The sequence below is a fragment of the Physeter macrocephalus genome, chromosome 18 (assembly GCF_002837175.3).
Source record: "Physeter macrocephalus isolate SW-GA chromosome 18, ASM283717v5, whole genome shotgun sequence".
NCBI classification, from domain to species: domain Eukaryota; kingdom Metazoa; phylum Chordata; class Mammalia; order Artiodactyla; family Physeteridae; genus Physeter; species Physeter macrocephalus.
In genome coordinates, this window is record NC_041231.1 from 32,016,431 (window position 1) to 32,022,430 (window position 6,000).

Here is a 6,000-nt window from a genome sequence, read left to right on the forward strand (position 1 = left end):
CAAGGCCAGGTGGCAGCAAACTCCCATCTGTTACACTGACTGGATTCTCTGGCCTCAGTTTACCCTCCACTGACCTGAACCCTAGACTCCATCCACACAGTGGATGTTCTGTAATTCATGTCTTTCTACTAGCTCACATTTACAGTGCATGAACTTGGTGCCAGGCCCTGCTGTGGCCTTTCTCTCATTGAGGCCTCACAGCCCTGTGAAGTAGGTATCCACGTCATGATGAGGGCTGTGACCTTGCCAACGGTCATAGCTGTACAGACCTGGGTCTCCCTCACAGGCTGTGTAATTGATTAGTAATAGTTTTTTTTTTTCTTTTTTTTTAGCAGACTGGAAGGTCCACTACATCAAGACTGTGGCTCCTTACTGTATCCCCAGCACCCAAGAACAGGGCCTGCGAGAGTAGCTCCTTTATACGTGGCTGAAAAAAATTGATCAAACTAAGTCACTAAGTAGCTCTAAGTCAGAAGTGGGGAAACTGGGGCCCCGAGGCCAAATTCAGCCTAGTACCTGTTTTTGTAAATAAAGTTTTACTGGAACAAAGCCATACCATGGTCTGTGGCCGCTTTCAGGCTACTACTGTGCAGTTGAGTCGTTGTAGCACAGAATGGATGGCCGGCAAAGGCTAAAATACTTGCCATTAATCCCTTTACTAAGAAAGTTTGCTGACACCTGCTCCTCTGTGAAGGGCAGGGTATTTAGAAGGGACGGGAACAAGCAATACTACTCAAGCATGAATGGAGCAAACTACATGAGGACACAGAGAGGGGTGGAGCTTATTTCTGCCTCTGAAACACTCTCCACCAGGGTGCAGAGGATTTAATACACACCCCTTGGCCTCCTGCATGGGCACAGTCCAGAGAAGATCTGAGAAGTCCCAACTATGGCATTTTATTTCAGGGTCTGAGCAAGGGCGGCCTGAACAGAAGAGAGCTCACCTGATTAATCAGACTCCTGTATTCAAGGAACCAGGGTGGCACTCCAAGGTCATGAAATAGCCACTCTACCCAGGTTCAAAGACATCTAGCCTCCTTGAGTTTATTGGTGGTCAGGTGGTCAAATGTAGCATTTTGATTTAAGAGTTGATGTATGAACAAAGCATATGTTGACATTAACATTTCCAAAGAAAAACTACACGAAGAGCGCAGAGTCTTCTCAACAATTAAGGAAATGAACATAACGTTTCAATTATAGAGTTATACAGTGACAAAACCCCATTATTATCACTGAACAGCTCCGTTGCTTGCCTCTCTCCCCTACTTGGTTCTGGTGGCCATAACTGACATGGTGTGTACATTCTTTTAGCTTCCTTTTTTTTTTTTGTGGTACGCGGGCCTCTCACCGTTGTGGCCTCTCCCGTTGCAGAGCACAGGCTCCGGGCGCGCAGGCCCAGCGGCCATGGCTCACGGGCCCAGCCGCTCTGTGGCATGTGGGATCCTCCCGGACCGGGGCACGAACCCGTGTCCCCTGCATCGGCAGGTGGACTCTCAACCACTGCGCCACCAGGGAAGCCCCTTAGCTTCCTTTTGATGCTCAGTCAATGACCTAATTCACAGAGGAGAAACCCAGGCAGAAACCAGAGTTAAGTGATTTTGACAATAATTAGGAAGACAGTCGATGCTAGAATTGGAAACTGGCCCAGCAGAATGCATCTGAGTCCAATACAACTGGGTTCAAATCACTGTTCCACTGCCATGAGCTGAGACAAATGAGCCAATCTCTGTGAACCTCAGTTTACCCATCTGTACCATGGATTAAGCATTCTTCTCTCCCTGGGCTACTGCTAAGATTAAATGAGACTCTATGTATAGAACATCTGGGCAGAGCTAGGCACATAGCCAGGGGTTAACAGATGTTTCTGTTTCTTCCTTTCACCCTCTTTCTGGTCCCTGGTCCACTACCCTATCCCCTGGTCTCAAAGGGACTGGCTATCCCAAATCATCTTTGTGCCCATTTTCTCCATCACTTCATTTTATTTTCATACGACCCAACTAAGTCAAGCAACATACATTCTAGTTCAATAGCCGGGTAGTGACGGGGCAGAACTCAGAGCTCCACCATCACCTCCTGTCACCTCATGGCCTCCACCATACTCACATCAACAAGTAACAACAACAACTTGTCGGGGGTGAGGGTGGGGGGATGGCGGTGATAACAGCTGACACTGGGTGCTGACCGTGTGCCAGTCACAAGTTTGTACAATAAGTCACTGACTCCTCAAGACAAACCAATAAGGTTGGTATTACTATCACCACTTTATATGGTTAAGAAAACAGAACCACAAAGAGGTGAAGTGATTTGTGCAGCTTGTACAACTAGTCAAAAGCAGAACTGGTATTCAAACCCAGAGCCTGGGTTCTCCGTCACAATACGACCCTGCTTCTCCTATACCAAAATGACATGCATAGAGCAGGGTAAGAAGGTCACACCAGGCAGCCCCAAGCACTTTAGCGAGCACTTTCACAGTATATAACTGGAGACATATTTTTAAACTCTCTGCTCTTCACACCCCAGTGAAACAACCAGGAAAAGGGCATTTCCTTGGGTTCCCATAATCCTGTTCAAATGATGACATATTGACAAAGGAGGCTGGCTAAATTCAAGTTAACCTAAAAGGAATCACTTTTGAAGTCTTTTTCTGACTCAACATGATTGTTCCCAATGCTATTAGTGATAAAATAGAGCCCCACAGCATCCCATTTCCTGGCTTTGGCTAAGAAAAGAAATGGAAATAGCGCACATCTATGGTGGTGTTCTGACAAACCGAAATCCAGGAAACTGTGGAAATGGCTTAAGAGCGCCTGTGTCTAGAAGATTTTGACATCAAAGGGGTTCAGATAAGCATCTGCCCTCCCTGGATCCATAACAGACTTGAGCCTATTAGTCAACACCAGGGTGCTGCATATTTATAGCACACTTCAGGAAAGTTCCATGTAATTAGACGCTGGAAACATAAATTTCAGAGGGGGAAATATTGTCACGTGTTAAGATGTTCAAAACTATCAGTGGCCTGTACATAATATAGCACTGGGTTTCCCATTCAAAAGGGAGAAAATGTGAATTTCTTTCTTGAAGGTTAACATTAAAACAGAACCCTCTTTAATTTCATTGAAATATATCTGGATGATGTGGCAATCTGGGCAATATCAAAACTGAAGCCCATCTCTGTAAAGTGTATCAAGTGGTAAGTAATGACCTGAGTGGGTATTTACACTGTCCCCAAATAAACAAACCACTTTGTGAAGGCAACACTATTAGTAGAGCTACAATAGTTACCATTTAGACATGGCAGGGTTGACAAACTTTCTCTGTAAAGAAGCAGAGAGTAAATATTTAAGGTTTTGCAGGCCAGAGAGTCTCTCTGTCACAACTACTCTGCCATTATAGTGTAAAAGCAGTCAGAGACAGTAAGTAAATGAATGGGCATGGCTGTGTTCCAATAAAACTTTATTTACAAAAACAGGCAGTGGGCCAGATTTGGCCCACAGATTGTATTTCCTGATCTCTGATTTCCAGGACAGTGGACACACTCCAGGCACCCTTCCTGCTCAGTACTTTCCCTGTCTTAAAGCATTTAGCATTAATACCCATGAGGCAGATACTTTCACAATTGTCATTTTCCCAGGTGGAAGGCTCAGGGACAGAGAAAGCCAACAATTTGTACAGGATCACACAGCTCCCAAGTTGCAAAGCCAGCATCCAAATCTAAGACAGCCTGAACTCTGAAGTGCTGTCTAGAATCTCTGTTCAGCAGTGTTCCTAAGAGTCAAATTTCAAGTGAAAAGTAATAAAATTTCATTTCTCTAAAGGTATTCCATAATGCAGATTTTTTATAAAAATTCACTTCAGGGACTTCCCTGGTAGTGCAGTGGTTAAGAATCCGCCTGTCAATGCAGGGGACACGGGTTTGATCCTCGGTGCGGGAAGATCCCACGTGCCGCGGAGCAACTAAGCCCATGTGCCACAACTACTGAGCCTGCGCTCTAGAGCCTGTGAGCCACAGCTACCGAGCCCACGGGCCACAACTACTGAAGCCCATGCACTCTAGAGCCCGTGTGCCACAGCTACTGAGCCCACGCGCTACAATTATAGAAGTCTGCACGCCACAACTACTGAGCCCATGTGCTGCAACTACTAAAGCCTGTGTGCCTAGAGCCCGTGCTCTGCAAAAAGAGAAGCCACCGCAATGAGAAACCTGTGCACCGCAACGAAGAGTAGCCCCCGCTCGCCGCAACTAGAGAAAGCCCGCGTGCAGCAACGAAGACCCAATGCAGACAAAAATAAAAATCAACATTATAAATAAATAAATAAATTGATTTCAAAGTTCCAATTGCTGTATTCATGTCAACACAAGACATGATTCTGTAGGCAAATTATAGTCTCTTTGACCATCACCAAGAATGGCAAGGACCAAAAAAAAAAAAAAAAGAAAAGGAAAGATTCCTCATGAGATAAAAATTCTTCTAAAGGCAGAGGAAATCTAGTTGATCATCTTACCCTCAACACCCGAACTAGCACTTATTAGGCACGATGGATGGAAGGATGGATGGACACTGTGATCAAAGGGGCTTAAATTTCACTTACACGAAACAGGCAAGAACCCCTCAAATCAAATCAACTCATCTCTGCTCCATCTTCTTGCTGCTGGATTGTAACAACACAGATGGCCATTTTCACCTAATAGTTTACTTTGTTCCAAATGTTCCTTGTGCTAGGATTTGTCTTCTTCTTCCAAAGTCCATGCAAGATATTTTTCAGGAGCTTCAGCCATTTAGTCTTAGAAAGTTCACGTTGAGATCTTCACTCCAGGGATAATCAAAATGGTGTTGGAATGATGAGAGTATGGGCCTGTTTAGTATTTCTTCACTTGCCCCTTTAACAAGTCTATATGATGAGCCTCAGTCAACCAAAAGATGCAAATAGTAACCCTGGCCAAGAACAGGGCAGGAGATGGCCTGGGAATAACAACAGTCAGCCTCAAGTCACGAAGACCTTGGTTTTAGTCACCCAGGCCCTGCCTGCTTTACTTGCCTTTCTATGTAAGGGGGGATATGAGAGCTGTACATCAGAGGGTTTCTGGAGGATTTCATGATGCCTGTCAGGCTAATCATACACTGACCTGGTACAGAGCCAGGATGCACTAGCCCAGTAACAACGAGCAGCCTTTGTTTTCAGACCTGTCACCTGCCACCCCATCCCTTTGGTTTCTGATTTCTTTTTTCTAAATTCCACAAGGAAGTATTGGCTTCCAAAGTCATCACTTAATGATACAATCCCAAGGCAGCCACGGTTCCTTCTCTGGTCTACAATCAATTTGTAGAGAGAACAAACAACCTGTCAGGGGTACTTATGATAAAAAGTTTGGTAAAGAAAAAATAAAATGCTGTCACTCCCCTCTTTGTTTGCTGTGAGGCCACTTGGTACTCGATGTCTCCCAGAAGAAAGCACTGCCTGAATCCTTTCTAATACTCATCATTGTCTTCTTTGATTGTGAAATTTAACACACATGCAGAAAGGTGCGCAAACATAAACATACTGTTAACCAATAATCCTAAAGTGAACCCTGGAGTAACCACCCCTCTGAACAGGGGGAGACTCGCCACGCTTCCCCGCGCCAGGACCTTATCACTTTCCCATCCCACTCCAAGAAGTAACCACCATCCTCTGTTTTTAAATAATCATTACTTTGCTTTTCTTGTAGTTTTACCACCTACAAGTGCACTCCTAAAGAACCAAGGTTAGGTTTTCCCATTTTTTGAACACTTGTTCAAGAATACCTTGTGCATTCTTTTTTTTTTTTTTTTGCGGTACGCAGGCCTGTCACTGCTGTGGCCTCTCCCGTTGCGGAGCACAGGCTCCGGACGCGCAGGCTCAGCAGCCATGGCTCACGGGCCCAGCCGCTCCGCGGCATGCGGGGTCTGCCCGGACCGGGGCACGAACCCGTGTCCCCTGCAGCGGCAGGCGGACTCTCAACCACTGCGCCACCAGGGAAGC

At 45.6% G+C, this 6,000-nt stretch overlaps 1 protein-coding gene across 4 annotated transcripts in view; it reads right to left on the reverse strand.

The window, feature by feature from the left end:
• PTPRG (protein tyrosine phosphatase receptor type G) overlaps nt 1-6,000 on the reverse strand; it is a 761,444-nt gene that overhangs the window by 167,578 nt on the left and 587,866 nt on the right. The window lies entirely within an intron of this gene.